Source organism: Crocodylus siamensis, chromosome 7, assembly GCF_052110815.1.
Source record: "Crocodylus siamensis isolate JL-2025a chromosome 7, ASM5211081v1, whole genome shotgun sequence".
Taxonomy (NCBI): domain Eukaryota; kingdom Metazoa; phylum Chordata; order Crocodylia; family Crocodylidae; genus Crocodylus; species Crocodylus siamensis.
This window is the reverse complement of record NC_143401.1, coordinates 1,213,023-1,231,854: the sequence shown is the minus strand read 5'-3', so window position 1 is coordinate 1,231,854 and position 18,832 is coordinate 1,213,023.

Below are 18,832 nucleotides of genomic sequence, written 5' to 3'. Positions count from 1 at the left end.
CCTCGTTCCTGCCTTGCAGCTTTGCAGGTTTTGTGCCGCAGAAGGCAATGAAAGGAAGGCAACTCTTATGCCTCTGGTACACCCCAGGTCTGGGTAAGGAGTAACTTTCAGTTCGTAGCTCGGTGAAATGCCACTGTCTGATTGTCTTGGTCTCGGCGGGCTCAGAAAGCCCTGCCTGGACATGACCCAGCCCTCGAGTCAGGGCTCCCTATGAGTTCCTCTTCTTTGAATACAGGTGGCCAAAGTTGTGCACGGTAGCTCAACAAACGCAGTGCCTTGGTGGTGGCATTAGCGGAAGTTGTTCACCTGGTGCATCCAGAGACCGCGCTGGGCTTTGCCCCAGCCACGTCGCTTCGGCAGCTCGGAGTCCTTCCATGACTGATGAGCACACTCGGGTCTTTCTCCTCCCCTGGCACTTCCAGTGACGCCTGCCCAGTTTAATACAGCAAGTCTTGTACGGTTCGAGGACTGGGCTACATGCTGCTTCCTAAGTTCCTGACCTTGCACTTACATCTTTTATTAAACCAACTAGACAGTTGGAAAAATTGTTCTTGGCAAGGTTTCAGGCACAAACACCCTTCTCCAGGCCTAGGGAGTCTATTGTTGTCTGTGCCCTATGCCCGCATTCGGGCTAGGGACCCACGTGAGCGGTCAGACCTGGCTGACTGCTCCTCCCAGCAGATGTCTGGAAAGTTCAGGTCCCCCATGATGACCACGTCCTTTGACCTAACGACTTCCGTGAGCTGACTAATGAATTCCCAGTCCAGCTCTTCCCTGTGGTCGGGGGGTCTGTAGTAGACCCCCACCGTTAAGTCTCTTTCCCCCCGACCCCCTTGTATCTGGACCCAGAGCACTTCCGTGTGCCCCTCCTCTGACCCTGTGCTACCTGGTGAGGATGTGTATTCCTCCTTAATGTAGATCGCCGCGCCCCCGCCTCTCCTCCCTGTCCTGTCCCTCCTGCACAGCCCATAGCCCTCGGTATTCGCCCCCCAGTCGTGCGTTGGGTCCCACCACGTGTCAGTGATCCCCGCTGTGTCTGGCTTGGTGTCAGCTAGCGGGAGGGTGAGCTCCTCCTGCTCGTTCCCCATACTACCAGCGTTTGTGTGGAGGCATTTGAGGCCTCCCGTGGATGTGTGCGCCGGCCCCCTGATCTCAGCATTGCCCTGGCCCCTGTCGCTTACCTGCGTATATGTCCGCTCGTCGGGCTAGGCTGGGCTGCACTTGTGGGGGCTGCTTGGTTTAGCGGTCCAAGGCTTCCTCCGCCCTCGTCTTCCCCTTCCCCCAACCAGCCCAGTTTAACGCCTGCCGGAGGAGATCCGCCAACCTAGAAGAAAACACGCGCTTGCCTCTGGGGGAAAGGTGGAGCCCGTCCCCCCCGAGCACGTCTCTCGTTGTGATGTGCGGGTCACTGTGGAGGAAGCCGGAGCCCGCCTCGAGACACCGTTCCCGAAGCCGCCGGCTGGTCTCTGCGATGCACGTCGCGTGCCGTCTTGCACATCTGCTCCCTGGTAGGACAGAAGAGAAAACCACCGGCGCCCCCATCTCCTTCAGCACGCCCCCGGAGCGGGGCAGGCCGCCATCAGGCGATCAGGGCTCCTCCTGGCCGCATCGTTAGCACCCACGTGGACTAGGACCATGGGGTAGTAATCGGTGGGCTGGATCACGGCCTGGATCATCCCCGTCACGTCCTGACTCTTTGCTCCGGGCAGGCCATAGCCCGCGCGTGCCGAGGGGTCTTGGCAACAGACGGGCCCTCCGTACCTCCCAGGATGGAGTCGCCGATGACGATCACGCGGCGCTTTCTCCTCCGGGCCTGCTTGGCTCCTTTGGCCCGCTCGGAGCGCAGACAGCGTGGAGCTGCCTCCTCTCCGGCTGCCTCCTCTCCCTCCTCCTCCTCCTCCAGAGTCGCCAGGGCCTCGTACCTGCTCTCCAGCCGGACCGGAGGAGCTGGTGCTGCCGTGTTACGGGCAGCCCTGGTCCTGGAGGTGACCGTCTGCCCCTCTGCAGCAAGCTGGCTGAGACGATCTCGGCAATCCCTTGGATCCTCGTCCCCTCCCCCAGCCCGCTCAGCCCTGCCCCGGGGCCAGCAGGTCCCATCATCTGGAGCTTGAATCTGGGCATGAGGAGGCAGGTGCAGGAGCAAACAGGCAAGGACATGAGCAGCTCACTCAGCACGTCCCACAGCACCTGTGAGCAACGGGGGAGGCTTCAAGGAAGCAGGGCTGGCAAGCCTCCTGGAAGGCAGCCCGGTGCACCGCGCGCCAGGCTGGGCCCCGATCCCCGGGCCGCAGCGAGCCTAGGCACGGGGGACAGGACCCTTCCCCATCCACCTCTCAGAGGGAGGAATGGGAGGAGAAGTATCACTAGGGCTGCAGGTGGTTGCAAGTGCACGAGGTGTGTCTGCCCGGCAGGGTCGGGGGGCAAAGCCAGCCCGGGGCGGGATGCAGAGAGCCTGGGAGAAGCTGGCTCCGGGGCAGAGGTGGTGGGGGGCACCTTCTGCTTTACGCCTCCCGCCACAAACGTGGCAGGCCTTTCTTCTTGGCCCAGGCGCGGCCGCGAGGCGTTCTGACGCTGCGTCTGCTCCATAATTACCTCCGCGTGCTAATCCTGGAAACTGACTTCTGCAGAAGTGACGGGCAAATCCTGGTACAATTCTAATGATGGCTTTGCAGTTTCCTCTGCCCAAAAAAAGGGGCTTAGGCTGTGATGGGATAAATGGCAGGTGAGCTGCCACTGAGAACGTACACCGGGAAGAGTTGCCAACACAAATCTTTTAATAGTCTTTCAGCCCCTGTTAGGCCTTCAAAATCAATCAAAGGATTAACTAAGCAAAGCTGGTTTTATGATACATGATCGCACATCATGCCATTGGATCTAAATTTGCTTAGGCCCCTAATTACGACCGGGCTCGCTAATGTGCATTTGTGATTCGAGGAGTCTACTGGGAGAGACCGTAGCAAACCTGCGAGGGTTGAGGCGAACTTGCTCTGAAGCCCTGGGCTGGGAAGGGGCTGCCTGCAGCTCCAGGCCTGCATGCTTGCAGGATCACTGCTGCGGAGGGCTGCGAGGTACCAGCGCTGCAGGAGACCAGCGGCCGTGACGCAGGCGAGGGCAGCCTTGCCGGCAGTTTCCATAGCTGGGCCCACGGCTCTGCACACGTCTGCAATCAGTCGTGGGGCAGGAGTGTGGGAACAGCGTTTGGCTGAGCCCATGGCAGGTAGCGGGGCTGGTTCAGCCAGCGGCGAATTTGCGGCAGCTGCTGCGCAAGCTGCGGCTGTTTATCAGCATTGCCGACTGATCCTAACTTGCTCCGTAGGAGGGCACTGAAATCCACACTGCCCACATTGCTCATCAGGAAGATGACACGTGCCTCCCTGCCAGAAGTGGCTCTGCTGAAGTTAGAGCAGTGATGTGGGGCCTCAGACGCCTACGCTTGTTTGGTCAAATCCACCCCCCTCTGGATAGGACCCACTGCCGGCACTCAGCAGCTCGCACCAGTGCCAACGGCGGTTGTTTCATGGTAATTAAAGGGCCGCCCGGGCTCACTTCCCTGTGGGAAATCACTGAAAGCATGGGAGCCCAGAGAGAAGAGAGGAGGTCACTGGTCCTGTGCGGTAGTTCGGTGCATGCAGCATCCTGTATACCGTGTGCAGCCTTCCGTCACCCCTGTGTGTGGATGTCGGAGGTCCTGGCACGTGCGTCCTAGCACCAAAGTTGCTGCTTGCCCATATCAGCCCTCTGCATTTTTCACAGGGGGAAAGGAGCGGCCTCCTGATGCTGGCTGCGTCCACCCTGCGTAGTCTGCTGAGCCGCCGGTGAGCGATGACACGGGGCCCGGGCGTCCCTCTCCCCGTGCAGCTCTTGCAGCCCTCTTGCCCCCATCTTGCTCAGCGTGGAGAGGAGGCTAATGTCCCATTGCGCAGAAGACTGCGTTTCCTGTCTTTGATATTTTATATTTGCCTTGTCTTTTCTTTCTGTTTGTCTTTCATCTCTTTGTTACTTGTTTGTATTCCCGTTGGCTCCCCTCAGGGGAATTTTTCCTCGTTCGCTGCCTATTTCTGTATTTTGGTGTCTCTCTAGTGGCATCTGCTTTTTCTTTCTTTCTTTCCTTTTTTTGTTATTTGCAATTTTCCAGACTTATTGATATTTTCACTTGTTGCCTGGCTTGCGTGTGTACTGTATAAGCGTGTGTGAACACACGCATATCTGTATAGCATCCCTGTAAAGAATATTTCGTTGAATATCTGCTTAGGGCCTCGCTCTTCTCTTCTGTCCCTTTGTGTTAAGTGTATAGTTTCATAGTTTCATAAGTATAAGAGAACCATGTATTTTTTCCCAGACTGTGGAAGTATTGTGTTGGCTAGGAGGGAGTCATGGGAAGGTGGGCAACTGCTGCCCAGGGTCAGTCCTTCAAGGTTAGCTTCTTGTCTCTGGCAACATACTGCAGCCCACTAATTGCATTTCCTTTTCTTGGGGTTTAATCCCCCTCCTTTTACTTTCCTGGGATGTCTCCGTGCTCTTCCTGTCCCACTGCACGAGAGCCCAGGTGTCAGATCCCGGCACCGTTCATGCTTTCGGACAGCATCCTATTCTTCCTTACGCAGCTGGACGTCTGGTTGCTTGTTTGGCCATAGCTGAAGGCCTTTGCAGAGCTCTCTGTAACCCTCAGCCCCTTTTTTCTGAGTTGATATGGCTTATGCAGAGCCTCGCCGGAGTGGTTTTGATTTTGTTTGTTCCCATCTGCAGAGAGAGATGCTGAATTTCATTTCCCGTCGTGTTGGCTGTTCGGATGGTTTCTTTAGATCTCTCTGAAGTTGCTGGCATGTGAATGCCCGTATCCGTGTCCATTGGAAGTGGCAGGAAAAGGAGGAAAACAGGCATCACTGCAACTCCTACTCTAGGCTGTGCTTGTGTTTGATTATTCTGAAGACAGAAATTGCTGCTGGATATCGGAGTAGAGATTCCTGTGGAGCTTACCTCACTTTGGGTGAATACGTCTATGTTAATAAGTTAGCACTCGTTAAGAAAATCCTGCTAGGTGAGCTGTACTTTTCAGTGCACTTGACAATGTAGTTTAAATTACACTCTGTGTCCTCCTTTAGATTTGGGGGTTTTTTTTACATTTTGTCTCTCTTTTTTGGACTTTCCCATGCTGACCCCTGTTGCTCCCCCTACCACCACGGCCACAAATCTGCGAGCTAAGCCATCAAGCAGTTTGGCAATATTCATGTTTGCTGACAAGCAGCTTTCTGAGGAACCAGGTTTGGGCTCTGCCAAAGAGTACGATCAATGTGCAATTATAACCTCAGTCAGGTTGGGAGGAGAAATGCGACTCCATCTGCACAAATCAATCCCTTATATTTGTGACTCAATTTAAATTCGGGGGGCTTGGGCTTCCTAATCCCCACAAAATGGTTCTTTGCGGTTTATCTGGGGCTTGGCGAAGCAGGGGCTGGGACTGTAGTTTGGGATATAACGTAACGCGCTCCTCCAGGATCGTCTCCTCTTCGTCTGAATTTAGAGACAATTGAATTGAGATGCACAGCTCTGTGGAGCCCACACTTTCAATGGGCGACTTTGTTTACTATGGAAAATCCAGGAAATCGGCATCAACGTGAGATTTTATTGCTACCGACGCCAAATCTGGCACCGGCCCAACCTCCACCAAGAACAGCTGGTGGTTTGCCGGTGGTTGTTTTCCTACGGGCACGGCCACTTCTTCAGCCTTGGTAAAAGTCCTGTTTGCCTGTAACATTCATGTGTGATGAATTTCCATCCCAAGCCTCCAAGACCACAATTCATTATTTATTCACTGTAGAAAGCTTTAGAATAACAGCTGCAAAAGAATGACTTAACGGGATCCTGATTCTTTTCTGCTGTGAAATCAATATTTAGTGGAAGTTGAAAGTTCGGATGCAAATCTGCTGATACATCTGGGCATGAGTTCAGCTTCCCGAGAGGTGGGGAAGCCCGGGGGCTGTTGTCCGGGCAGGGTGCTGGGAGGGGCACGGACCCTCGGCTTCGTGGTGTTGCTGGGGTTTAATGGCCAGGAGGGATTCTGCGGGAGGGAGCGGCCCCATTACAGACTGCGCGCTGGCACTTGGGCCCTGGACGAGCACGAGAGGACGTTTCGGCCAGGGACGGGTGCAATGGTGTCTCGGGCTGAGCTGCTGCATCTGAGCCGGAAGCAACTCGACGCTTGGCTCATGAGACTTAGTCATCTCCCTCCCCCAAAACTTCTCTTCACAACTTCATGCCTCTCCGCAACAGATAGTCAGCAGTGAATAATCCTTCGCACCCGACAGTGAGCTAACAGCTCTGCCCGCACAGCATCCGTGCGATCGCCTTCCACCAAGCCGGGAATATTTCCCTTCCCCCACGTCTCCAAGAGCAAGGGTCTTGGGGATGAATTGAGAAAGCTCCTTCCCTGAATGAGTGGAGCCTGAGATCCTTGCGTCGTTTTAATATCCTTTCCATCAGTTCCCAAGAGCTGCCTAACAGAAATAGGCCCCGGCACTGCCCGCACCGTCTCACAGCCCGCGAGCCCGCGCAGGCGCTGCAGGTTTGAAGGGCTCTGGGGGACCTGGCTGCGGGCCTCCTGGCAGGCTCGCACGGACCCTTTGTTGATGACGACAGTGGACGGCCGACACAAAACAGCTCCTCAGCTTCAAAGCAGGTGTAGGGGCGCTGCGCTCCCACAGAATCACAGAAGTCGGGTCGGAGGGGCCTTGTAGATCTTCAAGCCCGACCCCCGCCTGGGCGGGAGAAAAAACTGGACTCAAATGAGTCCAGCCAGGGAGGCATCCAGCCTCTTCTTAAAGATCCCCAGGGTAGGAGCCAGCACCACTTCCCTAGGAAGTTGGTTCCAGCTCCTAGCCGCCCTGACCGTGAAGTCGTTCTTGTGATGTTTAATCTAAACCTCCTCTCCAACGACCTGTGGCCGTTATTCCTTGTTATGCACGGGTGCGCTTGGGGAAACAAGGTCTCTCCCAAACCGTTTACAGACAGTCCCCAGGTCCCCCCTCAGCCTGCTCTTGTGAAGGCTGAACAGGTTCAGGTCCCACAGTCTCTCATTGTAGGGTCTGCCCTGCTGTCCCCAGACCATGCGAGTGGCCTCCTCTGGACCCTCTCCATGTTGTCCACATCCCTCCTGCAGTGCGGCGCCCAGAGCTGGACGCAGCTGCGGCCTGACCAGTGCCGCGTAGAGGGGGAGGATCACCTCCCTGGACCTGCTCGAGATGCGTCTGTGGGTGCACGACAAGGTGCGGTTGGCCTTCCTGACCGCGTCCCCACACTGCCAGCCCATGTTCATCTTGGAGTCAATGATGACTCCCAGATCCCTTTCCGCCTCCGTGCTCTCAAGAAGGGAGTTTCCCATCTTATAAGTGTGCTGCTGGTTACTACTGCCCATGTGCAGCACCCTGCACTTGTCAATATTGAAACGCATCCCGTTTATGTCAGCCTAGCCCTGTAACCTATCCAGGTCTTGCTGCAGTCTTTCCCTCCCTGCTAGCATGCTCACCTCACCCCAAATTTTCGTATCATCAGCTAATTTAAACAGGTGCTTTTCACCCCCTCATCCAAATCGCTGATAAAGAGATTGAACAGCGCGGGCCCAAGGACTGAGCCCTGGGGGACCCCACTGCCCACTTCCCCCCAGGTCGAATATGACGCGTCCCCCCACACCCTCTGAGTACGACCCTTCAGCCAATCTGCAATCCATCCGACTGTGGAGGCATCAATGCCACAGTCGCCTAGTTTTTTAATGAGGATGGGGTGGGAGACGGTGTCAAAGGCCTCGCTGAAGTCCAGAAGGACTACGTCCACGGCAACACCTGCATCCATTGCCTTTGTGACCTGATCAGTAAAGGCAGTCGGGTTGCCTGACATGGCCTGCCCCTAATGAAACCGTGCTGCTTGCCCTTGAGCATCATCCCTGAAGCCGGCCCATCACAGATCTGCTCCTTGAGGATCTTCTCAAAGAGTTTCCCAAGGATAGAGGTAAGACTGATGGGCCTATAGTTGCCCGGGTCCTCCCTCCTCCCTTTTTTGAAGATGGGGACCACGTCAGCTATCTTCCAGTCATCCGGCACCTGGCCCGAGCACCACGAGCGCTCATAAAGCCGTGCCAAGGACCCTACAATAACCCCAGCTAGGTCCCTCAACACCCTGGGGCGGAGAGCTTCGGGACCCGCTGACTTGAACACGTCCAGCCCCTCCAGAAACTCTCTAACCCGGTCCTCCCCAATCTGAGGTCTGGAGGCGTTCCCCTCGAGTCTGTCTTGCATCCCGGTGGGGAAGTCCCGGCCCCTGCCCAAGAAAACGGAGGTGAAGAATTGGTTAAAGAGGTCTGCTTTCTCCTCTGGTGCAGCCACCACATTGCCCAGCGTACTTTGCAGGGGCCCCACATTACCCGGTGCCTTCTTCATCCTTCCTATATATTTGAAAAAGGACTTTTTATTATCCTTGATCTTGGACGCTGCTGTTTGTTACGTACTTGAGCTCTTCTTGGAGAGTCGCTGTCATCAAGAATGGCCCGCACGAAGCAGACAGCGCGCGAGTCGACCGGCTGCAAAGCGCCCCGCAAGCAGCTGGCCACTAATGCAGCCCGCGAGAGCGCGCCCGCCACGGGCGGCGTGAAGAAGCCGCACCGCTACCGGCCCGGCACCGTGGCGCTGCGCGAGATCCGGCGCTGCCAGAAGTCGACGGAGCTGCTGACCCGCAAGCTGCCCTTCCAGTGCCTGGTGCGCGAGTCGCGCAGGACTTCAAGACAGACGTGCGCGTCCAGAGCTCGGCCGTCACGGCTGCAGGAGGCCAGCGAGGCCTACCTGGCGGGGCTCTTCGAGGACACCAACCTGTGCGCCATCCACGCCAAGCGTCCAAGATCAAGGGTTGGGGCTTTTCCGAAGGCGGTTTGCTCAAAGACCCGTGGCTGCTCGAAGGGACGCCGAGTGCCAGCGTCGAAAGGACATGGGCAGGTGTCGGGGTCCCTCTCACCGCGGTGCAGCTACACGGCTCCCAGGTGAGTCCGGGTGGTTTCGCTCCGACTGCCAAGCGTTTGGACCCACCCAGTGACACGAGCATCTAAGTGTCCCCATCAGGAGCATTGCTGTGGCAGGAAGAGATGTTTCCTTCCCGTAGTCCACTGCTGCCCCATCCAGCTTTTTCCCCGATTCCCCTGGGTTGGTGTGGCTGGTTCAGGTCCAGCGCGAGACCACGATGTAACGTCACGCAAGGGGACGTCAGGCTGCTGCGCTCGTCTCCTCCCCCGGATCCAAATTGACTTGCGAGCCTCACAGCTTCAGGCCTGTCAGCCACCAGGAGCTCATCTATGCAAATCTGCTACAAGAAAATGAGGTCTATAAATAATATACACCTTGGGCCTCCATGTCTGTACAAGGTAATCCATTGTCTTGCCTGAAATTCAGCCCATTATATTTCATGCTCCTGTGTGAACGTTACAAGGAAAGGAAAGAGCCCAGGAGAGACTCCAGCCTTTAGTCACCTTTTGACCCAAACAGCGAGAGGAAGAGGGCTTGAGGCTGTTGCGATGGTATCTGCCTGTTCATTTTAGTTATTTCTTTATTTAGCAAATGCAAATCTGCAAAACCAGGCAATAGCCTCCTTGTTAGCTGGGCTCAAAGTTATTAACCCGCCTCTTGGTTTGTAGAGGGGACGCGCCTCGGTGATGTGTGGCATTGCTAACAGCAGACAGGAAGGTGATCCTTGGACTTCTTTCTGAGATGAAGGGTTGGGAGAGCTGTTCCTGCTCCTTCTCTTCTTCCTTCTGGTGATTTTTGCCCCTCAGGCGGGATATGAGGAAGGCTGTTTCCATCCCAGGCTGGTTTGCAGCGCTCTTAGCTGCGTCTGCAGCGAGGCCTGCCGTCACAATTGGCTGCCCGCAACCACCCACCAACAACCTCCACACCCGGGACCTGTGTGGTCTCTCTCTAGCACAGGATTGTAAGCCTGGCTCCTGTCCTCCCAGGGCAGTCTTGGCTCTTTGCACCTTGGCCCAGCGTCCTTTGGGGACGGGCTGATCAAATCCGAGAGGAAGACCCCTTGACTCTCTGCCTCGGTGTTTGCATACCTAAGCCCGACACCATCCCCAAATCCCACACGTGAATGCTGACAGACTAGCTAACACTGGTGCAAAATTGTTGGTCGCGGTGTGAGCTATTCTGTGCGAGCTCTTCTTCTGGGTCTCAGTCCCGCAGGCTGCAGAGGAAGGCTAGTCTGGTGCCCGGGGCTGCTCCCATAACACCCGGGTTTGCAGCAGCTCTACATGGGTGCCCGACACCGGCGGCTGTAGCCGCCATCCCCTGGGGCAGAGAGGAAGGAAGAGTGGCCAAAGCATCGACGATCCCAGGTGTCCAAACTAGCAGCCTGGGTGAGATAGCACCGGAGGAGGCACCAAGGACAGTTCCTGCTTTGCAGAGGGTCCAGCCCGCTGCGTGCTAGAGCTCTGTCCAGGAGCATTTACCAGGAGCACGGCAGAAAGGATGTGGACACGCTGGAGAGAGTCCAGCGGAGGGCGGTGAAAATGGTTGTGGGGCTGGGGGACAGGACTGGTGAGGAGAGGCTGAAGGAAATGGGCTGACTGAGTCTGCAGAAGAGAAGACCGAGGGGGATTGAATAGCAGCCTCCACCTCCCTGCCCGGGGGCTGCAAAGGGGATGGAGCTGGGCTGGTCTCAGTGGGGGCAGATGGCAGGACAAGGAGCAATGGGCTCAAGCTGCAGCAAGGGAAGTTGAGGTTGGATATTAGGAAAAACATTTTCTTGAGGAGGGTGGTGAAGCACAGGAACAGGTTCCCCAGAAAGGCAGTGGGATCTCCATCCCTGGAGGTGTTTAAGACCCAGCTAGGCAAAGCCGTGGCTGGGATGATGTAGTTGGGGCAGGGGGTTGGACTAGGTGTGACGCCCCCGCAAAAAGTCTCTTCCCACCCTCATTTTCTGATTGTATGAATGAGCAGGATCCCGCAGGCTTCATGCAGCCACATTATGAGCAGTCACACTGCACCCTGAGGGTAGAGGCCCAGCCGCGCACACACAAAAGGAGCTGTGGGTGCACATCTGAGCACCCTCAGTGCCCCCACATGTGCTGGCCTTTTGTAGATGTGCCCCTTGCTCTAACTCCTGAGACTGCCCAAAAGCATCAGTTGAGCCAGTATAACCCATTTGGGTGCTGGCTAGCGTTCACGGACCCAAGCACCTTGCAAACACAAGCATCCCTCGGTGAACTGCTTTGCAGTGATCATGGTGGGATGCATTATCCTTGCAGGCAGAACCAAGCACCAGAAGGCATGCATTCAACAGGTTAGCAAAAGTGGGGAATATTGTAATCCACCCAAACAGAGGGGTGTGCTGAGGTGGAGGGAGGGAGGCTGGGCCAGCTGCCCTGCTCCTGGCCCAGAAGTGCCTCGCACCGGAGCACGAGCCCGCGTACCAGCTGCAATGGGAGCGGGACACTCGCTTCTCGCCATCCAGATGCTGTGCATTAGTCCAGAACAGCTGAGGTAATTAACCAAATCAGACTTAGCCCGATGCGGAAAAGGATTTCTGCCCCCAGGGAAGAGGCAACGTCTCAATCTAATTATACTAGTTATTTAATCAGAACCAGAGGGCGGGTAGCTAATGGAAACAGTACCTCATGCAGGAGAGAGGGGTTAGTGCCTGTGGAGCTATTCGGACGGGGGGGCCAGCGAGTCCTCCCGGCTGCTCTTCTTGCTCCTTCGCAGCCTCCGGCAGGTGCGAGCCAGGCGCTGGGGAACGGCACCAGGGCGGGGGATCGGGTCAGCGCTCGGCCTGTTCGCTTGCCCGCCTGGGATTCCCCCTCCGGACGGTGAAATGGGAAATCGCTAGCTTGACCGCTGTGCTGGCCGTGTTCGAACCAAACAAGCAAGCTCCACACTCCCGTGCCCACACGGGCTGAGCCAAGAGGGGCTCTCGGATCAGCAATACCCAGCAGGCACTTGCTGCAATGGATGCAGATGGGAGAAGTGCACCCTGTGCTCCCAGGAAAGCACAGAGCCCCTCATCTCGACAGTCGCGCGACACGCGGGTGCCTTGAAGTCGCGCAACGGCGCTTGCGACCCTACATTTCCATTCCCCTCTGCGTAGTGCATCACCTGCGAGTGGCTGCTCCCGCGGGGATGCGCAGGGAAATTCCTGCCCGCTGGCCGCAGGCTCGCTTCAGCCTTTTGTTTCAGCTGTTCGGTGGGACACCCCTCACGCTGGACGGTGTTTTCATCGTGCCTCTCAAACTGTGTTGAATGTGGGCAGCCTGGAAGCCGTGTTGGTGCATTTTCGGATCAGACCAGGTGGGGACTTTCCCTGGCAGTCTGAGCATCTCTTCTGCTCTCGCAGCACGTTGGCCATCTGGTCATCCCGCCCCGGTTCAACACCTCTTCCTTGCTAAAGTCTTCTCTGGATTTCGGTTTGCCCTCTCGCCCCGGGCACTCGGACCCCTTGTGTTGACCACAGCTTACAACTCCTCTTCTTCATGACTTGCCAGCCTTCTCCATTTCAGTAAGTGCAACCAGCTCAGCCTACAATGTCACGTTGCCTAGCAATGCATTTCTAGCTGTCCCATCTCATTAGCCGGTTAGAGCAGTGCACACCCATCAGAGAGACAGGAAGGGACACAGGCCTTTGCTGTTTTAATTGGTCTCTTCTCTCTCCCGATCTCTCATACACACACATACACATCCCTTTGCAGACTAGTTTCCAGCCTTTCCGTGCAGCTGTATGAGGGAGCAGAAGAGCGGCAGGAGTTAAAACTGAAATCTCTACGGCCAAGCGTGGCCAAAATCAGTCTTTCGCTTTAAATCCCCTGGATTCCCTTCTCCTCCCGAGTGCGCCAGCTGCTTTGAGCAGGGCCGCTGCTGACTTCCACGGGGCGAGGCACAAAGAGGGTCAGCCTTTGGCTCGGGCTCCCGGACCCATGTGATTGCTGGAGGGTCTTTCTCCTCCAGCCTCATGCGGGAAGTGGGGTCAGCGCCAGCCGATCCCACAAAAGGGACCATTCTCCTCCTGCAAAGCCGCCCTGTCGACTGGCCAAAACAGGGGCTCGTGATCTGAGCGGGGCTGCTCAGGTGAGTTGGTGCCGTGAGCGCTGCTCAGGTTGTATCGCGGCGGCGGGGGCTTCTGGGGGTGTTTCCCCGAGGGGTGAGTGAGAGCAGAGACCCCAGGTGTTTGAACAGCAGCAGGATGCACCCTTGCGCCTCCAGGCTGCCCATCAGGACCACCGATGCCCTTTCTCTGCATGGGGGAGAGGAACAGGGTCCATGCCTGAAGCACAGCATCACATCTGGGACCCAGAGAGATCCACAGGGCTCAGATTTCCCTGCCTGCCCTAACGATTACTCCTACCTTGCCCTTGTCAGGTTTCTCTTTTTCTGCCCCCGTGGGGAGTAAGCCTTGGCTCTTCCGATGCTTAATAGTTTCTGCGTGGATTAATCAGAGCGATTAAAGGACAGAAGGAAGGAAACCTTTGGGCTAAAGGCTTCTTTCTGGTACTTTAAAAAATTATTCTTGAGTTGAAGTCAATCCCGTGACCTGCAATGGTCCAGCCTGTTCATTTCAGATACGTTGTCTTTGCTCCATGTTGAAGCAGGAACATGCACATCTGGAGAAGGCAAGCCAACGTCTGTGTTTGCAACCGCCCAGATGTTGGAGGAGCCTTTGCCAACGTGCTGTGGTGCTCCGAGGAAGACACCCGAGCGAAGGCAGCAGGGCATGCCTGAGGGGTCACGTCCCCCCGGGTGAGGATGGCACGCGCTACGGCTTTGGTCATCGAGTTTTCCCAATGCATCTTGTGTTTGTGCGTACACGATTTTGTGCATGCAGTCTCTTGAGCTCGCAATCCTGGAGCATGGCCCATAGGGACTGAATGTAAATGGAGCAGATGTGGGTTTTCTCTGTGAACTTCACATTCTGCGCAGGCCACTGAAGCCGACCCCTGCTCTATACAGCTCAGCAACTGAGTTAAGCTGCTCAGAAATGCCAAACCAGGTCCCCCAAGGACTGAGTTCACCAGATAAAGATTGACTGATAAAGAGAGATGAAGTGCAGCAACTCTTGTTCATCCCTTTTTTCAATTCTGTTTTAACAGCACCATTTAGCCACATCTTCCCAGACATTTATAACCATCCCCTTTCCTCTTTCATTGTCCATCCATGCTCCAGTTAGAGTATTTTACTCTCCTCTGGATTTTGCATTGGTCTTAAACTACTGAAGCAGTCTCTGTGCCTGAGGTTTGTGGGCTCTTTCCCCCTCCGCTCTATTGAGACTTTGTTGGGTGCACATGGCTGGACAAACCCTGTTTGTACAAACTCCCAGGACTCGATGGGGAGAAGCTATCATGTTCCCAGATCATGGTGATTAATGAAGCCAGCCCTGCCCTTTGCTGATAGAAACTCTCAACTAGGTTCGAGGAAATGCTGCCCCGCGTACACGAGACAACAAGGAGAAGCATTTCTTCGGCATATTAATAAGAGCAGCAAAGTGGCGCGTCATCGCAGCATGACTTGACAGAAAAGGCCAAATCCTCAGGGCCTTATCGACTGCAGTGGGAGTTTGTTGGCCCACAGTGCAGCTAAACAAAGTACAAGAAATGCAAGCTGTGGAACAGATCACAGCTCAGCTGAGACAGTCCTGCAGCCAGCCTGAGAAGTGCTGGGCCTTAGCCAATGAGCTACTTAAAAGACACAGGGAACGGTGACAAATAACAAGATTTAGGCGTAAAGCTACACCGCCCGAGGAAGATGAGGCCTCCCAGGGCTGAGGAGGCTGCCTTGGGTTCATTTCAGCAGACTCAATCCCAAGAGAGGAACAAGGAGCTCAGTAGCGGCGAGTGGGGCCTCGTGCGGCGGGGGGTGGGCAGTGACACGATGGGTGAGCGGCCGACAGTCAGGCCCAAGGACACCAAAGCCACGGGGCGGTACCGGGCAGAGGGGAGCGCGTGAAGACTCGTGGGGCTGGACTCTGCCTGGACCACGTCACGTGAAGCGGTGTGGAGAGAGATGCTTTGGATCAGCCCTGGTGCCACAATTCCCCCAGTGCCCAAGAGTCTGAACCCAGCGTCCAGCACTGAGCACCAGCAGGACTGTGGGATTAAAGCAATTAAAGGCTCCCCATGGATTCAGACCTGGGCCAAGCTGCTCCTGCTGCCTTGTGGGTGCCTCTGCCGCCCAGCTCCGGGGTTCGCCGTGCTCTCCGCTTCAGTCACTGCAGGAGACAACAGCTGATGAGCTTTGAAATCCCCACGCGAGGTTTGCCTTTCGCCCTGGTGCATCAATGGCTGCTCCTCCTTCGCCGTAGAGCGAGCATCCGATTGCTGAGATCCAGTGCCGGTGTCCTCATGGAGGCGCCTCCGTTTGCTGTGTGCCTAATCCTTCACGCCGGATGCCAGCCAAGCTCATCTTCACTCTTATCTTTTCAAGACTCGGTATTTATTCATAGGGTTGTTTTATGTAAGCAGTAAAGATCCTCATTAAATGCAAACCTTAATGCACGAGTGTAATATTAAGGTGGAACAAGAGTCGGGGCACTTGGGGCTGATTAGAGAAATTGCCAGGCTTTGGGGCTCTTTCCTGCAGGGATTGAAGTGCCTAGTGCCTCGCGAGCTTGATCCAAGTCGATGCAGGCACCTTCTGCTACCACCGGCTTTGCATTGGGAGCAGAGCCCCTTCAGCACCTCTGAGGAGGCACGTGGTACCTTGCAGGGCCAGTCAGCGCTTCTCATTATTCCCAAATGGAGCCCTGCTCCCGTGGAAATCAGTGGCAAAATGCCCATTGAATTCACTGGTGCAGAATTGGGCTTTTCCTTCCTGACCCACCAAGGGACCAGCCCAACTGGAGGAGCAATGCTGAAGGAGCAATGCTTCTGGTGAGGAGAACTGACTCGTCCGATTGGAGCCAAAGACCTCGGCATTTTGGTAGCAGACTCCCCTACGCCACCAGAACAACTCGGGCTGCTAGGTCTGGGTTAGAAACAGAGAGATTTCTTCCGAGGGTCGAACCCAAGGGCATGCCCACTGGCCTCAGGTTGGAGCAGAAGTAGACGTGAGCGGGGGAGGATGCGAGAGGGGCCTTTTCTGCCGTAAAGTCCAGTGTCCGCCTCAACTGCGGGCAAGTAATGACCAGGGGAGCAGGCACATGTCCCGTGAGCACCAGGGAGTCAGACCGGCGGCCCGTGAGCTGCAGGAATGGCGCACGTTACCGTTCCTTGTAGATAAGCGGCTGCATTTCTGCCCCTCCGTGAAGCCCCTTGAGTTTTCCGTTCTGGCATCTGGACCCCCAGGAGAGGCAGGGTGGAGGGAAAGCTCTTCTTGGAGGCAGATGCACGGTGGACTTGTTCCCCTGGAGTTTGGGGTGAATTCTGCACTCTTCCCCCGCATCTTGGTCTGACAGATGCTGAGCTGGGCCATGCCCAGCTGAGAGGAGCTGGAAGACAGGCCTGGCCAGAGCTGCGCTTCCCTAAATGCAGCGTGCTCCAGGGGCTGCTGTGTTTTGCTGCTAAGTGGTGAAGCAGCAGCTAATCCCCGCTAGGGTGAATTAGACAATGGATTATTACCTTTGAAATTTCCTCTTTCTCCTTTCCAGCATGTGGGTTCCCCAGACCCAGACAGACATTTAAGAGCTTGTTTTCCACAATAAAGAGCAGCTTTTGGATTCAGATGGGCCCAGGAACATTAACATGCTCAGTGCAGGTCTGTACCCTGTCATACTTCTTATCTCAAGGACAGCACCTCCGACAGCAAAATGCTTCATCCATCGCATGGGAATATTAACAAGTGTCCAGTGCTCTTGAGCAGGAAGAAAACCTGCGACCCACGGGCTTCGTGCCAAACCTGCTGCTTGCTAAAGCAGCGCCTCTCTCTGGGCACCGACACAGGCCATTTGTGGGTCGGTAACGTTAGGGCGCACACGCAGATGAGCTAGCGTGAAGTGTGTGACAGGGGTGAGGGAAAGCCAGCGGTGACTCGCTGCAGGGTGTGACATTGCAGCACGGTGCACTTTTCCAAGAGGACAGCCATGCCTTGGCACAAAGCATGCGTGAGCGTGCAGTGCAGGCGCGCAGAGGGGGCCGGGGTGTGGGGAGCATGCTCAGTGTTGCTTCTCCTTGCTTTGTGAGAGTAAAAGCCAGTCTTAGCATTAGTTCGTGTGTGGTTTACTTTTCCTTTTTTGTTTGGTATTTTTAATCTCTTGGGAGCGTATCTGAGCTGAGAAACTTTAGAGCTGATATAGCTTTTTAAAGTGGGGATTATGTAAATGCATATTACAGGGCTTCCATAAATGGGGATTATTTGTCGAATACATTTGAGTGCTTCCTCTGGAGCCATTAAGGTCTGTTGTGTAAATAGGAATTTAGTGACTGTTTATTCTAAATATCATTGATTCAATAATAGCCGCGACAGCATTTCTTGTTTGCGTTTGTTGTGGCCTCTCGTGCAAATGTATCGAGACAGTTTTCAAATCATGCCACCATATGTAACAAGGAAAGAAAGCTAATCACAGGGCAGCTCTCCCTGTGCATCCTCCGCCGGCCTTCTCCAAAGTCCCATCTCTCGCCAGCGCGAGCGTTTGGAGCAAAACACGCCGCAGCCCTGGCCAGTTGCTTGTTTTCACGCGCGAACTGAAGAGCACGTGCAAGTGTTTCTGCACGAGAGTGCTTTTCACCACAATTATCTATATTTCTATGCAGGCCTTTAAGAAGCAGCAACCTTTCCGCGCGGGTGGCTGGCTCTCTTGAATGAGCCAAAGGATATTTAAATGAAATGCTCCAAATGTTGGGAAACGGCGCATTTCACCAGAGGCGATCGAGATGCGGAGTTCACCTGGGGAATGCTCTACCCTAGGGCTCCCCTCAGCCACACAAGCAGTGCATGGGCACGAGTCGGGTGCCTGGATGCGGGGCGCAGAGGGCTGAAGCAGGGAGGGCTGCACAGAAGAGGAGGACACCCAAACCCCCGGCCGGTTTGCATTCTGCAGACCCCCCCAGGGATCGACTGAAGTCCCAGGATCTGAATCGGGGTGAGATCCGCCCTAGCGCGCGAGAACGTGCAACGCGGCCGGTCCCTTTCAGCACCAGGCTACGACGTGGCGGCCGAGACCTCCGCACAGGGCGGCACTGGCGGGTCCCGGAGCTGCTCTTCTCCCTGGAGCAAACCCCCCGTGCAGCCCTTGGGTGGGACATCCGCCAGCCCCTCCCGCAGCGTCGCCGACCCAGGCACCCAACGGGAACAGGCAACGAGAGCAACTTCCCTGCACAATCGTCGCCGGGAAGAGCTCCTGTCCGCGGAGACGAGCTTTCGTTCGGAAAGGCTGACTCTAAAACACCCCGTGCTCGGTGGCACGTTGGACCAGGTCCTGCGCAGGGAGGCCGGTGCAGCCGCCAGCTATCCCATGGGTGCTGTTGGGTCCTGAGCTCCTGCGAGTCCATATCACGGATCACGCTTTGCTCTGGATGCGGCGCGGCACGGCACGGCCCACACGCCGTTCACAGCAGGCGGCACCTGGCAGAGGCTTGGCTGCGCTCACCTCATTACTGGTGTTGTCCCACCAGCCCAGCCGCACCAGGCAGGCTTCGAAGCTGTCAGAGACACTGAAAACAAGTCACATCAAACATTGCCCACGGGCTTGTTTATTCCTCGAGCAGGGAGCGGATGCATGCCAATATTCCTGGTAGGACATAATGAAGGAGCTTGTTTCTGCTGGAAGACTTGGATGCCCTTCTAGGGGGGAGTGCTCTGGAAAGGCAACGTACCAAATTAAAGCGGAGAAAGGCACCCAGGAACAGGCCGGCGCCTCCCCAACAGCAGAGCTCCTT